The sequence below is a fragment of the Ambystoma mexicanum genome, chromosome 11 (assembly GCF_040938575.1).
Source record: "Ambystoma mexicanum isolate Mex_15411 chromosome 11, UKY_AmexF1_1, whole genome shotgun sequence".
In the NCBI taxonomy this organism is placed as follows: Eukaryota; Metazoa; Chordata; class Amphibia; order Caudata; family Ambystomatidae; genus Ambystoma; species Ambystoma mexicanum.
This window is the reverse complement of record NC_090934.1, coordinates 1422056117-1422076053: the sequence shown is the minus strand read 5'-3', so window position 1 is coordinate 1422076053 and position 19937 is coordinate 1422056117. Positions and strand designations below refer to the sequence as shown.

At 41.8% G+C, this 19937-nt stretch overlaps 1 long non-coding RNA gene across 3 annotated transcripts in view; it reads right to left on the bottom strand.

The window, feature by feature from the left end:
* Window positions 1–19937, bottom strand: part of LOC138504513 (uncharacterized) — a 187182-nt gene that overhangs the window by 12038 nt on the left and 155207 nt on the right. For 2 of the 3 annotated variants that reach the window (XR_011279852.1, XR_011279851.1), the window contains 2 exons: window positions 8892–9006; window positions 4232–4298 (listed from right to left, as the gene is read on the bottom strand). This is a non-coding gene — a long non-coding RNA (uncharacterized lncRNA). Of the gene's footprint in view, window positions 1–4231; window positions 4299–8891; window positions 9007–11331; window positions 11859–19937 lie in introns of those variants that run through there. The other variant, XR_011279854.1, reaches the window with a different exon arrangement.

Sequence of the window (19937 nt, the reverse complement as noted above, 5' to 3'; positions counted from 1 at the left end):
CGTGTTCAAGTTTCCGCTCACGTGACTAGGAGCCGGCGCATGTAAAAGCCGGGAAGTTCGAGTTGCTCACCGCTTCACAGCTGTTTCACAACTCTGTTTGGCGCTTTCAGGATTTATGTCGTTTGCTTCATGGGATTTTGGACTCAGGCTTACGAACCATGGATTGGCTTTCTTGCTCCACGGATACTGTCACTCGGAACTCTGTACGAATTTTGGTACTCTGGACTCTTTTGCTACGCTCAACGGACTGCTTTTGGATTTTTCCCTTCTTGCTTTTGATCTTCCGACCATAGAATTCGTAATCAGTTTCAAGTTCCCTTCAGCTGCGGAAGGGCTACAGGCATCATCTGGGACACGGCTGTCCGGATCTTTGACGCTCCCTTGCATCTGACCCTAGGCACCCTAGCTCCATCCCGCTAGACTTAGGTAAGAATGTTTTGCACACTCTTTCATATCAAAGTACTGTGTTTGCCTGTGCTAACCCTACCTTCCTTTTAACAGCCTCTGGGATCCTCGGCGTCATCAGATCCAGTGAATCATCAAACCACCTGTGGCCTCAAAGCTCGCACAGGGAGTTCCTTTACTCTCTCCCTGTGGGTGATTTGTGGACAGAGGCCCCTTTACTCTTCACTACGCGGCAAGTCACGACACTTGTACTCCCAATAGGTGAGGATGTTTACTGAGCAGTCCTCCTGGCGATTTCAATTCTTGGTCAAATGTTTTTTTTAATAGTTTTACGCAGTGTTGGTTTGTATCCCCTTGCTTTTAATGGAGGACGCCACTGCATGTGATTCTGTCTCTCTTATGCTGGCAGTTGTGAGGGAGCATCCGTTTTCTTCTCCACAATATTCCTGGTAGTTTGGGAAGGAAGTGAGGCTATGCCTGTGTGTCCAATAGCCATATGGGCGAGGGATGTGTATCTTGCTGCCACTCTAAATATTGAATGGGTTATGGGGATTGAGTTCCCCAGGACTATCCTCTTTAAGGGCGTGGTAAGTACACTAATGGTTTATAATGGTCCTCCCCATTATCCCTCTGACCCCAAATCTGTAAATGTATTTCCGAGTCCAGTCTTGGTTTATCCATGGTGGGAAAGTAATTATGGGATGTGCAATCAATTTCTTGTTGGTTTTTGAACAGGATGTTTGTGACCTGGACAAGGGAGGCAATTTCACTGCATGCAGCCTTTGATGTGGAGATGAGGATAGCATGCCCAGGTTGATGGGGTGAAATCTGCAAGGTCACTTCATCACAAGCTTTACTTTTGTAAATGAAACTGACACTCAAGAAATTAGTTTACATTTGTAGCAAACTCTTTTTGGAAAGATGATTTCATTTGAAATCCTACCATCATGTACATTGGGTTGGCCTCCAGAACAAAAATACTGAAACAAAATTTCTTTTTTTTAAAAAAAGGCAATGCTGTTGGATCATCTTCAAATTATTGGTTAACATTTTCTCTTTTATTTTCCTGTGACAAACGAGTTTTCTGAATTATGATTATGTAGATGTAGATTAGGAGTTTTCAGCACTTCATACAGTGAATCTTGTTTGACTGCATGACCCTTTTGAGTGGCCTGGAGAAATTTGAGGGTTAAGCATTTTAAAAATAAAAAGTGCTTAAAAGCAGAAGGCCCTGGTAGGCTTCTATTCTATTTTAGTTTATTTGTGTACAGCGTTAACTAACCTGCAGGCCTCAGAGCACTCGAAAGATATCTAAGGTGTAGTCATACTGGCCCCAAGAAAAATCAATGAAACATTGTCAAATATTTTGAATGTATTATTGATGGATCAGTAGGACAAATTAGTTTTCTTTAGAAGAATTGTTGAGCATGTCTGATTTTTTCAAGAGTAAAGCGCAACAGGAAAATTGCCAAACATTTTGTTTGTGAAATTATTATTTAATTTTGATTGATAACAAGTGAGACTATGGTTTTATAAATGTCATTAATGTGGATTATACATTGTATATGACAATTCTGGCATATAATTCCAGTAGAAGAATGACTGAGGTAATTCATGCAGACCAGGTGTCTGTAGTGTGACGGTTAAAAACTTCTCATGATTCATTTTAAATAGAGATACAATTGGTTTAAGCTCTTGAGAAAGATTGACTATGTGTTATGAATTTATATTTGGAGAAAGAGTCTAATAGGATTTTTTAAATGAGTACTGGTTTACATTGTTTAAGCTTTAAATGTTCCCTCGATGTTTGTGAGATGGTTGACACATGCTTAAAAAAGAGTATGAGTAGAGTTTAATGTATGGATGACAAGGGAATAATGGCAAGTTGAAAGTGGTATGTGACAAGTATGTCCTTTGTCATATGTTCTTTTTGTGTACTGTGTGGATCATTTAAGCGTGATGATAAGAGTGAAGAGAAGTTTCTCTGATGTACATGTTTGAGGTGGAAGCAGTAGCATAGGTAAATATGTGATCCATGTCGATGCTACAAATGCATGGTTGTGAACGTGTTTACAATGCAAAGGGTTCTGGGTAATGCTCAACATTTTTGTGAAGTTCCATTATCAAAATTGAATGTAGACAAGAGTGAAGGCGTGTTGTTCAGGGAAATGATGCCAGTCAGCAAAACACATGCTTAAAACTGATCGGAGATAGATTACAAATGTCTGAAGATTGATGTGAATGGAGGTTGTTTGAAATTCTGCGATGAAAATGTAGCAACATGTTAACATAAATTGTGTTTTTGACAATTAAGATCAATTTCTCTCATAGGTAACATACTTATACTTAACTGGTTCATATGTTATATATGCTTGTGTTTTAATGAGTCAGCAGAATGTTGTTTAATTGTTCACAAGGAAGATGTTGCACTTTTTTGGGGGAGAAAAATAGAGACATGATGAGGAAAAGGACTGTTAAAAAAGATGATGAAACTGAGTATTTGGATTGAAAATCACAACTAGATTATTTTCAGATCTATTCATCTTCATGAATATATGTCTGCATGTGTTGGTAAGTATTTTCAGGCAATGTCCTGAGAAGGGTACACGGGGCAAATCTTAAAACAAATATTCCATTAGGAAGGGGTTCAACTGAAAATAGTTTGTGTGAACAACAACATATATAGCAGCAGTGTAAACCTCTTTTCTTGTTTGTTCTTAATAGGTCCAAGGTTATCCAAGTTAGAACTGAATTCTTGGATGAACAAAGTAGGTTTGGGGCAATGGCCAGAATTGGCAACTGCAACATAAAATCCTGACTGTGAGACATACCAGGAACATTCGATTGACATCATGGAGACCACAATGTCCATGAAAGACCTGTGAAGCAGTGGAATTAGCAAGGGACCTAATTTAAGACTGTCATTTTACACGGGAACTTTGGTTGAAGGCTGGAAAAGGTCTACAGAAACATTTTACCATAACAGAAATTTTTCGGAAGAACTGATTCTATTCAGAAGTAGTGAGAATTCTTGCACACTGTGCACTATCTACCAAGCGATAGAGACAGGGCACACAAGATCTCTGGAGAGGGGCCTGAACCATCTTGGATGCCGGCAGACACAAACCGTGGCAACTCAGGAAAGGTCAGAGGCGTGATAGGCTGTCAAGCTGCACCAGGAATACAAACGCGAACACTTCTGACAGTCTGAGTCATATAGCACTCTAATTATTCAACTTCAGCAGCAAGACTGCTAGTGCAATTGCCAACCTCTCTCAAAAGAAAACAAGAGTAGGCAGGTCATACAGACCATGGAGATAAAATAGTAATGGTACAAAAAAACAATGACAGGCAAATGACAGGCAACTGCCCTCTTCCCCCCACATTGATGCACCAACAAACGAAATTGCTGGTTATTTTAAAGCAATACAACACATGAAAACAATTTGAAAGCAATTGTGTGGGGTGTAAAAAAATAAATTACTCTATTAAAAACTGTATTGGATTGAAACAGTCAACATGCTGCGGATCCAAAAAGCACGCCAATATGATATTTATAACTCTCTTAATACGCAGAGGTTTCTAAGCACAGACCCGGGGATTGAACCTGTGGTGCTCTGTGTGTGGTGCACTGTTTTTTCTTGCTTCCAGGGTGAGCACGTTGCCCTTGAGCTATCCTCCCGAGAAAGTATAATTATTTCACTAGTATTACAATGACAACTCAGGCGTTTGATGACATATAGATTCCTATTATGTATACTCAACCAAAATATATGTGTGCATTAGTATATCAGAGTAGCAATACAGTTAAGAATATACTACTTACTTGATACGTTTCCATCTGCAACTTGTGAAGTCATCCAGGAAATTTCACACATCTGTGGATCTAATATCTGCACATGTCAGAATGCACATGCAAATGTTGGTGAAATTAAAACATTGGTTTAATGGTAAAAAAATGGTGTTTAAAAATATAAAAATATATTTTGTGAATGATGTTACAATAGGTCCAACTAAGACATGCAATGTGTGCTTCGATTTTTGAGATATTTAGAATGCATGCAGACGTTATTGACGAACTCGTGCAGACAACACACATTTAAAAAATACCACTTTTCATAATGTAGCAATGTATCTAGAGGTGTGTGTGTGTGTGTGTGTGTGTATGTGTGTGTGTACTAGATCACTAAAACACAAAAACAGACACTGAAAAGTCACAACCCCTGTACAACCACATAAGGCGAGCAGCACTTTTAATTCAGGTGTGGTGTTTGCACAATTTAAGAAAAACTCCCAAACACTTATGGATATATATATATATACATCTATATTTATATTACACTGCCTAAGGTAGTGGCCGTGTAGTTATGGTTAAGTTGCTAAACCCATAGGAAGAGCACTTTGCAAAGAAAGTATATGGCCTACTCTGAATGTTTGGTGAAGTTTGGTCCAGGGGGGTGATGTCATCTTTGATGTCATGGGTGTTATTCTTAGCAGTGCACGGTGGTGGCACGAGTTATGATTGCTTAGCTTACCATCACTGGCGAATTTCAGGGGTTTTTCGGTTTTACTTGTAACCATAACATTCCTTTAACAAAGTCTTTTCACTGAATATATATATATATATAACACACATGTGTGCATGCCATTGGGAATATCACACATTTCAAGAATATGCACACATTGAATAAACACACATACACCTTAGGAAACAGAACAAAGAAAAGACAAAAGCTAAACACATATAGAAGAAAAAAAAAACCTCATGCCATGTCATTACAGACATCACCTAATTGGGCAGGTGCACAACTCACGGAAAACACAAACACATGATTGAGAACAGAAACAGTAAAAAACATATGCCATGGCATGTTTTATTTTATAAAACTTGGACCATGTGAAAAGCATATCAAAAACATACACACGCGCAACGGTGGAAACATATACGAAAACAAAGCATGCATGCTCATAGGGTGGACAATTGCACTGAAATAACACTCGTCTGCTTTCACACGCACTTTGTGAAAAATACAGTTTTCTAAGTAACTCTACCCTTTAATTATCCTCTCAAAATGTTCGACCCTAAAATGTCTTCAGCCGAACAAGCAGTCTCGTTCAAAGACAATTTAAACACAATGAAGTATTGGTATGCAGTTTGATATTAATCCTACTTACAAGGTTTAGTCTGCACAATTCAATAAAGCCTAAAGCCTGGAGCGTCAACTGCTTAATCCCTTCTGATATGACAAACACTGCAGTCCTCTGAGAACGAAGACGTGTCCCCTGTGACTTGGGAAGTAACTTGACTTGGCTTCACTCTAAAAGTGTTTTACTCTGGGAAATGTAACTTTAAAAAAAAAAAAAGTAGACACTAATGTAAAAATGCTATGCCTGATCCAACACTTCAAAGTCATATTTGCACTGTCTTTTTTTCATAATCCTCCTTTGATAATCCCTTTTATTTTCCTCTGGAGTTGCTTGGACATTGTGACTTGTAAAATTATCGGAGGATTATGGCAACATGCTGGAGGTGTCCTGAATCTACAGAATAAAACAATTTCTGAAACTGTGTTTTCTTAGCAGCAACAATTTAAATCTGCATGAAAAGGCGTATTCCTTGCGGCACTGTGAGTGCAGTTATTCTATGACTCAAACTCCTCTTTTTGTTTGCCATTATTCCGATTAAATTTGTTTAGTTTCCGTGTTACATTTGGCCTAGAAGCAAACAGTCCCAGTTGTTCACCGGGCTGTGTCTTTTTTTAAGATGTGCCATGTTGGCCTTCACGCTCATGGCTTCTGTTACTGTATCGGTCATCCAAGAAATGTTGATGTTCTAGCAGGTAAACTCTTTTTCTTGCATGTAGATTTAAGCACAAACAGGTTTTGTACACTTGAGATGAGACTATAGTAGGGTACAAGCTTCAATGGAGGTCTAATATTTGAGTCTGTTTTAGAGGCTTGCGTAATTTGGACCCCTGGAGCCCAGGGCAAGGATATTCACATCTGCACTCCTTCTGCTAATTTCTTAAATTGATTTGGGAAGTTTGAGAGTTTGATGGTGGGGCTGCAGGGCCACTCCTTGCAGCCATGAGGGTACATGTAGCCCACCAACAACTGCATGTATTGAGCTGTGGACTGTTGGGGGTGAGATGACGTGGTCATAAAGACAGGTACCTACTACTCTAAGGGAATAGCCAGGAAGAGGCTGCCAGCAAGCCCAACGGTGGACCAAACCATCTCTTGCCACTTACAACCACATGTGTTGTGATGGCTGGCAGAGCGAAGACATCTTCCAGGTGTTGGCACTGTTGTGACGTGGAAGTAATGGATTTTGGCATGATGCCCAAAATGCAGTACCTAAGACTGGCAGAAGCTACAACTCATGCCGGTACCCAAAGTACAACCGCAAAGTATCGAAACAAGAAATATTTCCAAAGGATTGGACAATGCAAACTGCAGCAACAAATCTTGGTGGGCCAATGAAAACAACGGGTGTGCTTTTCTATATCTATTAAGTATTTTTTACCCATTGAGGCATTCAAAGACTTTTGAGAGGCCCTTGACTGTTACATGTAACTAAAGCAAGAACATGGATGCTTAAAAGTTGGTTCTTTAAATAGAAGTAGCAGAAAATGAGATATCCCAGCAGAGTTTCTTTTGCTAATCAGTGAGAGAATTCCAGCGTGTGGAGCCCTTCAGCATGAATGGCCCACCCCTAAGTAGGAACATAAGTATGTGGCTAATAGCTGATAGCATGTTATTGTAGAATGTAGAAACTAAGTGTGGTTTCACGTGATACATAGAACTAATTATCAAAATGCCTTTGGTTTCACTAGCAAACCCGAGGTGAATTCAATGTATGCCCATCTATGTTTTTCTGTTGGGGATTTACCCCATCACCATCCATTTTATATCCACTACACTGCACCCATGGACCAACAATAAAAGGGCTGGATACGGGGGTATGAGGGAACCACATACAACCTTAGTCAAAGTAGCTCTTGTCACCCACCTTCCCCTCCAGCCCCCAGGATGTGCAGAAGATGCGTTACTGTCTTGCTGTGAGACCATACCAGTGAAATGCAGCTTCCACTTTCCTCTGAATTTTGAGTAGGGGGCTATGCAATTTAGAATTTCGTTATAGGGTGATAGCTTCCTATGTAAGCAATAAGCAACATATATTTTCAAAAACAATTGTTCAGTGTAATGCTATTTTAAAATGGCCCACAACCTTGGTTTTGAGTTGATGTGGCAAGGTTCTTCTACAGATTACACAATCCTTCAATTTAGAATGTTATTTTAAATTGAAGGATTGTGTAAACTATATTGTGTTGACTATGTTGTGTAAGGTATCTAGTATACTAAAAATGCAACAATAAAAAACAAAAATAGTAAAAAGACAAGGTTCTTGTACATTTATATTTTAGGCATTGGTTAATAGATTTGGTTAAACTTCAGATCAATTGAGGGGCAAGACTGAAGTGAAAATAAAGTAGAGACTGGTAGTAAGAAGACCTTGGTAAGGAAAACCACAGGATCCAAAGTTATTGTAAACAATACAATAAGCACTCAATTTTAGATGTTTTAGATCCAGCAGTTATTTAATTCTTATAAAGAGCTTCATGTATTGGAAGCTCGAACTTACCAGAGTATTTTGTACTACATAAAGGGAAATGTAGCACAGTACAAAAAACAAATATAAAGGCATGTACCCTCCATTATTTCACCAAGTTAAGACACATGAAAGAGAAATGCAACAGGGTGCAACAAGAGCTGGCTGATTCATTTTCAGGATATCACCCACACTGGAAATAATCCTTTCTTTTCAACCAGTCACAATATTTTCCCCTACTAGACAGAACTAAGCTTTCCCTAAGTGGGAAGCTCTCCCAAAGTTGCGGCAGCGTGCCACTTATCTAAAAAGGAAAGACATCAATCTAATGCTCGCCTTAAACTGGTTGTCATTGCACAACTCAATTCTTATTTTTCATATGTTTGTGCAATTTTTTTAAAGCATTTACACCGACCGGAACTTACAACCAATGTGAACATTGTGAAAATGAATAAAGATACAATGAAAGAACAGACTGTAAACGTGTGTTTTGCAGGGAAGATCCCTGCATCTATGTCTATGTGCGTATTGATGGGGATTTATGTGAAGTATATCCCTATATCTGTGCGACCGTTTTTCTCCAAATTCGTCTATGGGTTTGCATTTTTCAGGGCCATCAACATCCCATCATAGCTTGGTCTTATTATTTGCTTTAATATATTGTTTGAGTTTCCTGTAGAGAAAGAAAACCTGATGCTGCTATACATATTGCTAATCAAGTCATTTCTAATATTTCTCTAGAGCTCAACACAGAAAGGATAAACAGTTTTCCTCATCAATCAATAAACCAAAATGATTTTTAATTTATAGTAAACTAACCTTTTTACCTGAAGGCATAGGTCTTTCAGTATTTTCTATGTTCATTACGTTTTACCTTCTGAGTTAAAGGAATTTCCTAAGAATTGTCTCTTTCCATCCTTCTTCTTATCATTGCTCTGATGTTGCGCTTTGTGGATATGCAGATGAATCGAACACTCTTTCAAGCAGACCTAACAGAATGGAAACAGTCATTGCATTGGTTGCTACTAATCCCTGACACATTTTCGATCCAAAAAGGGTTCATCCTGCACTGCATTTGCCTTTAAAAACTTTTTTTTAAAAATGATATTCTCTGTCGTCCCCTAGGTGTGTCATGAAACAGTGATCCTAAAACCCTGAACATTTAGTTTAGCACACTCCAGAAGTGTCCCTTAGGTGTGTCATGAAAGAGTGATCCTAAAACCCAGAACATTTAGTTTAGCACACCCCAGAAGTGTCCCCTAGGTGTGTCATGAAACAGTGATCCTAAAACCCAGAACATTTAGTTTAGCACACCCCAGAAGTGTCCCCTAGGTGTGTCATGAAACAGTGATCCTAAAACCCAGAACATTTAGTTTAGCACACCCCAGAAGTGTCCCTTAGGTGTGTCATGAAAGAGTGATCCTAAAACCCAGAACATTTAGTTTAGCACACCCCAGAAGTGTCCCCTAGGTGTGTCATGAAACAGTGATCCTAAAACCCAGAACATTTAGTTTAGCACACCCCAGAAGTGTCCCCTAGGTGTGTCATGAAACAGTGATCCTAAAACCCTGAACATTTAGTTTAGCACACCCCAGAAGTGTCCCTTAGGTGTGTCATGAAAGAGTGATCCTAAAACCCAGAACATTTAGTTTAGCACACCCCAGAAGTGTCCCCTAGGTGTGTCATGAAACAGTGATCCTAAAACCCAGAACATTTAGTTTAGCACACCCCAGAAGTGTCCCCTAGGTGTGTCATGAAACAGTGATCCTAAAACCCAGAACATTTAGTTTAGCACACTCCAGAAGTGTCCCCTAGGTGTGTCATGAAACAGCGATCCTAAAACCCAGAACATTTAGTTTAGCACACCCCAGAAGTGTCCCCTAGGCGTGCCATGAAACAGTGACCCTAACACCCAGAAAATTTAGTTTAGCATACCCAAGAAGTGTCCCCTAGGCGTGCCATGAAACAGTGATCCTAACACCCAGAAACTTTAGCTTAACACACCCAAGAAGTGTCCCCTAGGCGTGCCATGAAACAGTGATCCTAACACCCAGAACATTTAGTTTAGCACACCCCAGAAGTGTCCCCTAGGTGTGCCATGAAACAGTGATCCTAACACCCAGAAACTTTAGCTTAACACACCCCAGAAGTGTCCCTTAGGCGTGCCATGAAACAGTGATCCTAACACCCAGAACATTTAGTTTAGCACACCCCAGAAGTATCCCCTAGGTGTGCCATGAAACAGTGATCCTAACACCCAGAAACTTTAGCTTAACACACCCAAGAAGTGTCTCCTAGGCGTGCCATGAAACAGTGATCCTAAAACCCAGAACATTTAGTTTAGCACACCCCAGAAGTGTCCCATAGGTGTGCCATGAAACAGTGATCCTAACACCCAGAACATTTAATTTAGCACACCCAAGAAGTGTCCCTTAGGAGTGCCATGTAACAGTGACCGTAACACCCAGAAAATTTAGTTTAGCATACGCAAAGTGTCCCCTAGGCGTGCCATGAAACAGTGATCCTAACACCCAGAAAATGTATCTTAACACACCCAAGAAGTGTCCCCTAGGCGTGCCATGAAACAGTGATCCTAACACCCAGAACATTTAGTTTAGCACAACCCAGAAGTGTCCCCTATGTGTGCCATGAAACAGTGATCCTAAAACCCAGAACATTTAGTTTAGTACACCCAAGAAGTGTCCCCTAGGTGTGCCATGAAAGAGTGATCCTAACAACCAGAGCATTTAGTTTAGCACACCCCAGAAGTGTCCCCTAGGTGTGCCATGAAACAGTGATCCTAACACCCAGAACATTTAGTTTAACACATCCTAGAAGTAAAACCATTGGTTAGGCCACATCACATACCTTGAGATGTAAAATAAAAATGTGTGCATGTCACTTCTCATGCTGTTAGCTGCTTCTCTCTGCGTACCCCACACCGCAGCTCATCCAATGGTTGAAGTGAGCAGGAGTGGTCGAGAGTGGCGTTGCACTACTTTTATTTTTCATTGTTAATAGTTCCACTACTTTTTTCACACATCCACTTAAATCCCCCTTACCCCTAATAGCAGTTCCATTTAAATTTAGATCTGTTTCAACTCAATTGTCTGTCAACCAGCATGGCTGCAACCCTTAAAAAATGTGTGGCACACTGCTCCCTTCCTGGCTGCTCTGTCCCCTGCCAGGGTCACAGCGCTGCTACTTTTTTTTTATACACTTCTACCACTGGAAATAAGGTTATGTATCATGCACACAAAATGAGACTAATAAGGAACTTAGATTGAGACATGCTTATTTGTTTGTTTGTTTATTCATTTATAATGCGCACCAGACCCAGGGGTATCAGTGCGCAGCAGATTACGACAGATACAAAGCTTAAAATAACTGTTACAGAACATAGGCAAGGATACAAAATATTTACAGGTTTAACAGTAATGCACTTTATAAACAGGATACAGCAAATGATCAGAATATTAACAGAATGACATCTATTTACAGCAGATATTTGACTGACTATACATACGATCTACCGTGGAGTGGGTGGCCGGACCTAGCGGTCGGTGGATTGGTGCAGGTTCATGTAATTACCTCTGAAAGTCAAGTATGGTTAATCTTCCCTAAGTGGGTGTGGCAGGGAGTTCCAAAGTTTAGCAGCTTTCACATAGAAGCATGCACAGGTTGACAGGGGCACCCTAGTTCCATTAAATGTTCTGACCCAATAGGAGATGACAGACGTCTAAGATTTTCTAGATGAAGGGTGGGTGTTTATGTAGAAGTACCTTTGTGAGGCGAAGTTATCTCTCTCCCAGGTGTAGTCTCATCTTCATTATCCTAAGGTCTGTACAGAGTAAAATTGATGAGGTGATAAAGATTCAGAGGAAACACAACATGATTATTTATGTACAAGGAGTAGTAGGTGTAAGAACTCTGCAAGGAAACAACCCTAATCAAAGTAAAACAGAACATAACTGTGCAACGTTAATCCAGGGACACTTAGCTTCAGCAAATGTCATGAAGATTGGGCATCCTTAATATATGTACTTATTTATTTATGTTATTGGACCTTTGTATGGCACCTATACACAAGCGTTTCCAGGCGCCACAAGACAAGACATGGGGGAGGGGGGAACAAGGGATATCATACGAAAAAGGAAAAACAAGAAAAGAGAGAGAGAGAGAGAGAGACGGTTATATTGGCCTTTTTACCCTCTCTCTACTTGTGCATGAGTACGGGAATGCACCACCACACAAGTCATTTAGACCACGCCAACTCCAAGGCCCGAGATGTAGGCCCTCTCGCATGCTTTACTCCACTTCACTTGTTCTCCTCCTTGATGCCGGATGGCTCCAGCATTCCGTAGCCTTGAGGTTGGGATCCCTTCTCCCCTGCTGTGCTTAAGGTAAGCCCTCTGGGCTTTGTGGGGTCACTTCATCTTTTCAACGAGCGTGTGCACACATTTTTGTTTTTCACTCTTTCTGGCAAAAGAAAATAATAATATCTGTCTTCTTCCACACAAATTCCATCTTTTGTGCTGCATGACCGCCGATGTGCTTTTTGATGCCCAGTGCACATGCTGAGCCATTACTGCAGGCCTCTTCCAACATAGCCGAATTTGCTTATGGTCAGCAGAGCTGGCTTCCCATTTCCTCGCCCGCTCGCCTGGGATTGGTGCCCTCAAGGTTCATCTGGACCAATCAGGCGTGCCGGCAGGCAAATGCCGGCCCATCTCCAAGGCCTGAGATGAAAGGTCCCTGTCTGTTCTCTATCCGTTATCTGCCCGGGTCTGTGGGCCAACCCTACACCCACGAGTCATGGGGCTGAGGTGAGCCCTACACTTTCAGATCTCACAGATTCATGGAGCATTTCTTCTCTCTAAGGTCAGTCCCTCAACCACCTTCAGGCTACCTTCCTTCACGCCTGAGTCTGTCCCAACCCTGAGGTTATCCCTTCATATGACTCCCACTAACTCAGATGCGCCCGGTCACTGCCCAAATTTGAACTTTGTTGTTCCCAGCTGACATATGTGTTCTCACCATCCTGGTCAAATTCGAACTTTGTTGTATCCAGCTGCCATGTGTGTTCTCACCATCCTGCCTAAATTTGAACTTTATTGTGCCCAGCTGCCATGTGTGTTCTCACCATCCTGCCTAAATTTGAACTTTATTGTGCCCTGCTAACATGTGTCACCATCCTGCCTAACTTCGAACTTAGATGTGCCCTCTGTAGCCTCCTTTTCCTCTTTGTTTCTCCTCCTCCCCCCTCTACCCTAGCACTCCAGTTATATGTGTTTACTCTCCCCCCTATTTTTTTTCTTCTTTTCCTACAATGTTTTCCATGTTCTACCTGCCCATCCCTAATTCTAATCTTGTTACGCCCAGTGTTTCATGTCTCCATCTGTCCATGCCTCATTTCGATGGGTACGCTGTCTGTGCCTCCAATGCCTGCATGTCTCTCCCCCTCCCTCTCCACTTGCCCTCCCTTCACCTCCCTCTCAGCCACCCTCCCCTTCTTCTATCTTCCTTGTTGCTCGTGGACACTTGAAACTCGTCGGCCCTACCTCCTCTCACCATACCCATTGAATTCTCAGAATACCCCTTCCTCTCTCTTTCCCTGCCTACTTCTCCTATTCGCCCCCCCCCCCCTCTCCATAGTCAATGCTCTTACACAAGATGGCCACCAAGTTTGAACTGTGGTTGAAAACACACAGAGGTTTAGAACGTAATGCACGTGATTAGTACCTCACGTGATACGATCTGAAATAACTAAAAGGAAGACGGACTTTACACCCGGTTAGTCAGAAGACGCCGAGATACAAAGACGTGCTGAAAAGTGATGAAAATCAAGTAATCGTGAATAGTAGTAACTACTGAATATTCAAGTAGCCACAGTTTTTAGATCTTTAATGTGTGGATGGGGCTGAACAATATAGCAAACGTGTGTTTCGTTTGACTGCAGGTATTAAAAACACACACAATGCCAGTGAATACAGGAACTAAATCGTAAAGGATTTAATGTGATCTAAACATTTCAGTGTCGGTTTTCATAAGCAAAGATTGATTGGCAGCTGACTAAAGAACGCGAGAGATTCCCTGATATTGGTACAAATAAGTCATTGACAGAATACATGATTTATCCACTACATAATGTAAATATACTAACATTATTATACAACAAAAAAGCGAGATACATGTAATAATGTGTGATTATATACTACCTAATGTGGATATACTAACCCAATTATACAATAAAGAAGCGTGCCGCTTGAAGGTAAATGACTTTTTCGTTTCCACACAGATCAGGTGAACATAACGTGAGTATGCCCGCAGACAGAGGCGTTGCTAGGGGTGGGCTGAGGGGGCTATAGCCCCGGGTCTTTTGGTTGTAGCCCTGGATAAAAGCTCAGGAGCTACAACCAAAAAATTAGCTAGCCCCGAGTGCCGACAATCCTGATATTGGCCTAGCCCCAGATCTTTTCCAGACCTAGCAACACCTCTGCCTGTAGATTTCCAATTTGGAAATAATACATATCCAGGAAAGAAGCCTAAATAGCTACTGAGCAAGAGTAAGTAAAGACTGAGAAGTATGCTAGAGCTACTAAATAATCATTCTCACCTGATTAAAGTAAATTGGTAATAAGCTGTAACAAATAGCTATATTTGTCTGTAGGAAGGAAAACGTGGGGGACACTTTTTCTTCATGGAAGCCGGTACACTACCATAAACAAGGGGGTATGCAGAAATACTACTCTTCCTACTAAACAGAGAAGTGGTGTAAATCCCCTGAAGAAGTTCCTACAAATTGTTAACTATGAGAGACGGAACGAAACATGTTGTATCACTGAATGGAGCTAATAGTTGCATTGCTTCTATGAACAATCCCAGTATATAAAATCTGTTTGCAGACTTTGAGGTATTATCAGTAGGCCAATAGTATGAAAAATCATAATACTAATTGATATTTAGTGAAGTAGAATTAGCACTTGTAAGTGCTGCATGAAGTCATTTTATGGGGTGCACTTGTCACTCTACAGATATTAAATGAAGATGCATATTTGAATATAATGTGCACATTATTTTTATACAGAATTGGAGTAATAGCACTAATTTCTTTCTGCTGGTTCAATTCTCATGACTAGTGATACAACTGTTCATAACAATTAGTTTAATTGTATACAAGGTACATGGGAGATCCTATACCATAGACATTATAGAAAGAATTACTACAAACTATGTATACATAATAATCCCCCCCCAAGGTTGTGAGAGCATCAGGTAAGGGCAAGGGCACCCTGTCAGTAAGAAAGGATACTGATGCACACTGTGCAACAGATCATTTTCAAGTCTTTGAGGAAGTGGCATCTTTTCTTTAATGGGCGAGACTAGTAACAAAGCAGAGGTGGCAAAGGCAAAAATATAATCCAAATGTGTTTATTCCACTTTTCAATCCAGCCTATCTGCGAGGGCCTGCACATTGTCCGAAGCATCCCCTGCGATTCAAAAGATATGGTGAGAGTAGGCCAGGGCTGAGGTCTATCTACATATTTAGTGGACCAGAGAACAGGATTTCAGTGGACTAAAGTACTCCATCTGATTTGGTTCCACTCTTATGATATTGTGCTGTGGTGCTAAATTCACTTGGATTTAGAGCAGGCAACCTCCCAGAAGGACGGTACAAGGAGATGATGGAAAAGAGGGGGCTCACCCATGTTGCACATGCCCAGTCAATCCACCACAGTTACACAGCGTCCGAGTGCCTCCAGCATAGTGGCTCTACAGCACCCAAGTTCTACATAACTATGAACTTGAGGTGATCACCTGAGCTGTCACTTTTTGAAATCATTGTGCACCAGTATGCACTTCATCGTGGTCCCTGCTTTCAATGCAACATTTGTAATTAAGGGGCCCGGTGTGACAAAAAGTGTAGCCACAAAGGATATGCAAAATCAATCATCGCTGACACAGCAAGGCGCAGACAAAGAACATGTTTCAGAGTGTCTTTTGAAGGAATGCCATGCTTGTGCACAGTGATGTCACACATTGCCATCTCTGTAAATCTAAGAAGTGCAACAGAACTCTTCACTCTATTACTCAAGAGTGCCATGAGCAGAGCAGTGTCGTGTCCATTGTGCTGAAGGGCCCCGCAGGACTGGGTCCTTTCTATAGGGACTAGGCCTACCAGCATGTGTCCAGGGGTGCCACATATATCAGCTCCCTGTGGAGGAGCGGGGGGGAAGCCCACCAATCAGGAGGCTAGGAACGCGGGCTGATACTGCCAATCAAGCCCATATTCCAAGCTGCCTGATCAGCGGTTTGCCTGCCTGTCATCTTCCCCCACCTTCCATTCCCTTTTTGTTCACTCCCCAGTAACATCATTGCACCGTCGCTGCTGCCGCCCCTTCTGATATGCCCTGTTTGGCCGCCATGGAAATGGAAAAGGGGTTTTGTATGGATCCCCGCCTTCCTATTCTGTTCAGGTTATGTTTGTGTAGTATTTTCTTTCCGTGAAAGTAACATTGCAAGGCAGCCCTTTCACAGAAAGAAAATACTTTCAATTAGCCCCGTCCTAGCAGGGACCAGTGCTAACAGTGTTAACCACCGGTTCCAAAGGCTAGAAAACGTGATAACATCCTGGGACCCACATCAAACGCCTTCGCTACGCTCTAGCCTTTATCTGGTGCCCCAGGAGTGTACCACCCGTTCCAGCCGTATAAACCAAGCAAGGCCTGCACAGGTTTGAATTTGCAATTGGCCTACACGTCCAGTAAAGGCTGGTAAGCCCCAGTTTACCATGCTTCCAGACTGCTTATGGAACAGTGGCTTTTTGCTATGAACTATCATCAGTGACTTGCAATAGAATACGTCCTACTACGCTGCCCAGCCTGACCAGTGTGTTTGACTGTACAGCTAATGATTGAGCACGTAGGTCTATAGCTCAGGAAGGTTAACACATTCCAGGAATCTATAGTTGACAAAGACCCATAGCCTTATGGCATCCAAAGCTCAGACATAATGATCCAGTGAGGGGCATTGTGATGAGGATGAGACAAGAAGGGAATGTAGAGATATTTACACATAAATGTTCACTTAATAAGACCCAGCAAGCCATGTAACACATGTCTCTGGTAAATAAAACTGGCCGTTCCCATCTTCCATTGTCTGAGTAGTCATATTCAACGTGCACATAACATGTGCCATTAGAGCCTTCTCTGCCTTGATGTGAATCACGTTTTATGGAGAAAAGTGGATTTACATCCCACGCGTCATGATGTCTACACACTGTTCACTTAATGAAATCTTAGGCCTGATATGAATGGTGTTAATTGAAATGCAATCTCATCCTATAATGATTGTCTCTTGCTGCAGGTGTATGTCCACTCCATGTTAATTTCAACTGATCATTCATGGTGTTTGAGATCAACCTACCAATAATAGCCAGGCCTGACCTTGTATCACTAAGCAATCCATATCCATTGCCATTCCATATGTATCTCATCTTGCGCCACTTTCATCTAAGGTTCCATGCAAGGCTCTGCGTACTCTGCAATACTCTTTGCAAGTTCAGATTTTAGGGGAGTACCAGGTCATCTTCCTACTTTCCCCATTGTGTTGCCCAGTGAGTGGGTGTGTATCCATGGTTGTGTGTGGGGGGAAGGTGGGCGTTGAATCCTGTCAATGAGTGCAGCTGGAATGAATGACAGGTCTGGATGGAGATGGCTGGAGCTGAGTATCATGGAGAGATTGTTGCCTCTTGTATGTTCCATATGTGTCAGTTGGTGCATGTGAGGTGGATGAGTTGGTATGCTTTGTGTAGCTAGTTTCCCAATGAACGGAAATATGACCGGGCTAATGTAACATAGAGAAATCAGAATGCGCAGGGTGAGGGGAAAAGGGGAACCTTTGGCCTCTCAAACCTCACACCTTCTAGTATAGGCTTACCAGAAACTGTGTACTGCAGAGTGACATTAACAATACAGCTGATGGGATTTGGTCTTTTTGTAATAGGTGTTTTATTGTATATTTGATTGATGTAGGTAAAAGGCCTTCATTACCTACTTCAACTTCACATTTACACAAAGATAAATATTAAGAAAACTCACTGGTGTATCTGCTTGGCAGCCTCTTTTATGCTGAAGTCAAAGTTCTGTGTTAATTATACAAACAGGAAAACAAACTCCAGGTGGGAGGGCACATCCATGAGGAATCAGCAGGTATTATTATTATTATTTTTAGAAAAGGCTTCACCACTTGCAGTTTCCAAAGTTTGGGTGCTAATGGAGGCGGCATGGACAATGCACAGACAAAGCCATCGGATGGTTCTGCTCCTTCTTAACGGACAGAGAATCAAGGGTAACGTGGGGCCAAGCTTGTTCCCCCTATCTCCCATAATATCTGGAGTACCACAGGGGGCCTGCCTTTCGCCCCTCCTGTTTAACCTATACATCAGATCTCTCTGTATGCTCCTTTGAACGCCTGGGTGCAGTGTTTACAAACTACGCTGATGATACCCAGGTGGTCTTTAGGGTAACAGGGGACTACAATAGAGATCAGAACAATTGATCAAGAGTGTACAACCACATAGAACCCTGGATGATCACAAATTGGTTCTGTCTAAATGGGAACAAGACGACGCTCCTGCTGGTGGGCTCTCAGCAAACAGAGCCCCTGCTACAAAGCTTTTGACCTAGGAAAAATTGCCATCATGGTTCAGAAACAAGTGAAAACCCTAGATGTACAGATTGAATCCTCCCTTTGTGCCGACACCCACGCCAGCCAGCTGTCTCGCACCTGTAACTACCACCTTTGTCTACTAAGGTGTCTGCACCCTTTTATCTCTGAGAAGAACTGCGCATGTGTTGCTCGGGTTACGGTATCGTCCAGATTGGACTACTGTAATTCCTAGTTGATTGGAGCTTCTTCAAGCAATCTGAGAAAATGTCAAACATTGCAGAACGATGCTGTTCACTTCACAATAACGATCTCAAGAAGATGTTGCATTATGGAACATAGAAGGGCCCTGCACTGGCTCCCAGTGAATGAGTGTATCATCTTCAAGAGTCTTACCGGTGCTCACCGATGAATCTTTGGAACTATTCTGAAGTATTTAAAAGCTTGGCATGCTTTGGGGGATGCATGGGGGATGCAAAAGTATCTTTGCATCCCCCATGCAGAACTTTGCGATGCTCAACTCAGTCTCTGCTTGAATGTCCAACCTTCAAGTGCTCGAGGGGCGCAGGTAAATCATTCACAGTTAGAGGAGCAAGATCCTGGAACTCCCTGCCTCCTGCCCTTCGAAGCAAATCTGGCCCCGTACAGGAAATCCCTGAAAACCTTCCTGTTCATGTAGTTCCTACCTGCACCCCACCCATTCCACCCATTGAATAGCTGTCTCCTCGTCCTGTCTTCAATGGTCGTCCTTGCGTGTAATTGTTTGCACCGATGCCCGCGGGCTACCAGTGTGGTGTAAATAAATAAAATGCAGGTATAGGGGTGATGGCAGCCATCAAAGTGGGTGCACATTCCAAAGCTACATTGAATGTGGGCTTGTAGAAATGTAGGTGGTAAGATCGTTCAGTAGGTTTTATGCTTGTTACTGTGTTCTGTGTTTGATCTGCAGGTAACAGGTTCAAATCCCGGCACAGTCAACTCAGGCTTTTAACCTTCTGAGGTAAAAAAAAGAGTACCAATTCACTAATAATAGTAACATGTGTCCTATGTAATGCACTATAGATTAAAGCACTATCTAAAAAGCAAATTATTACATGTTTGAAGCAGCGTCATTAGATGAGCACACTCCCAGGATACTAATGGCTGTTATAAGTCCCAACAATTCTATGTTTCTCCTTAGTCTTTCTTTTTTTAAACTGTCAAGGAATCCACATCAGGGACAACCTCAGTCTATTAACAGATTTATTTGATG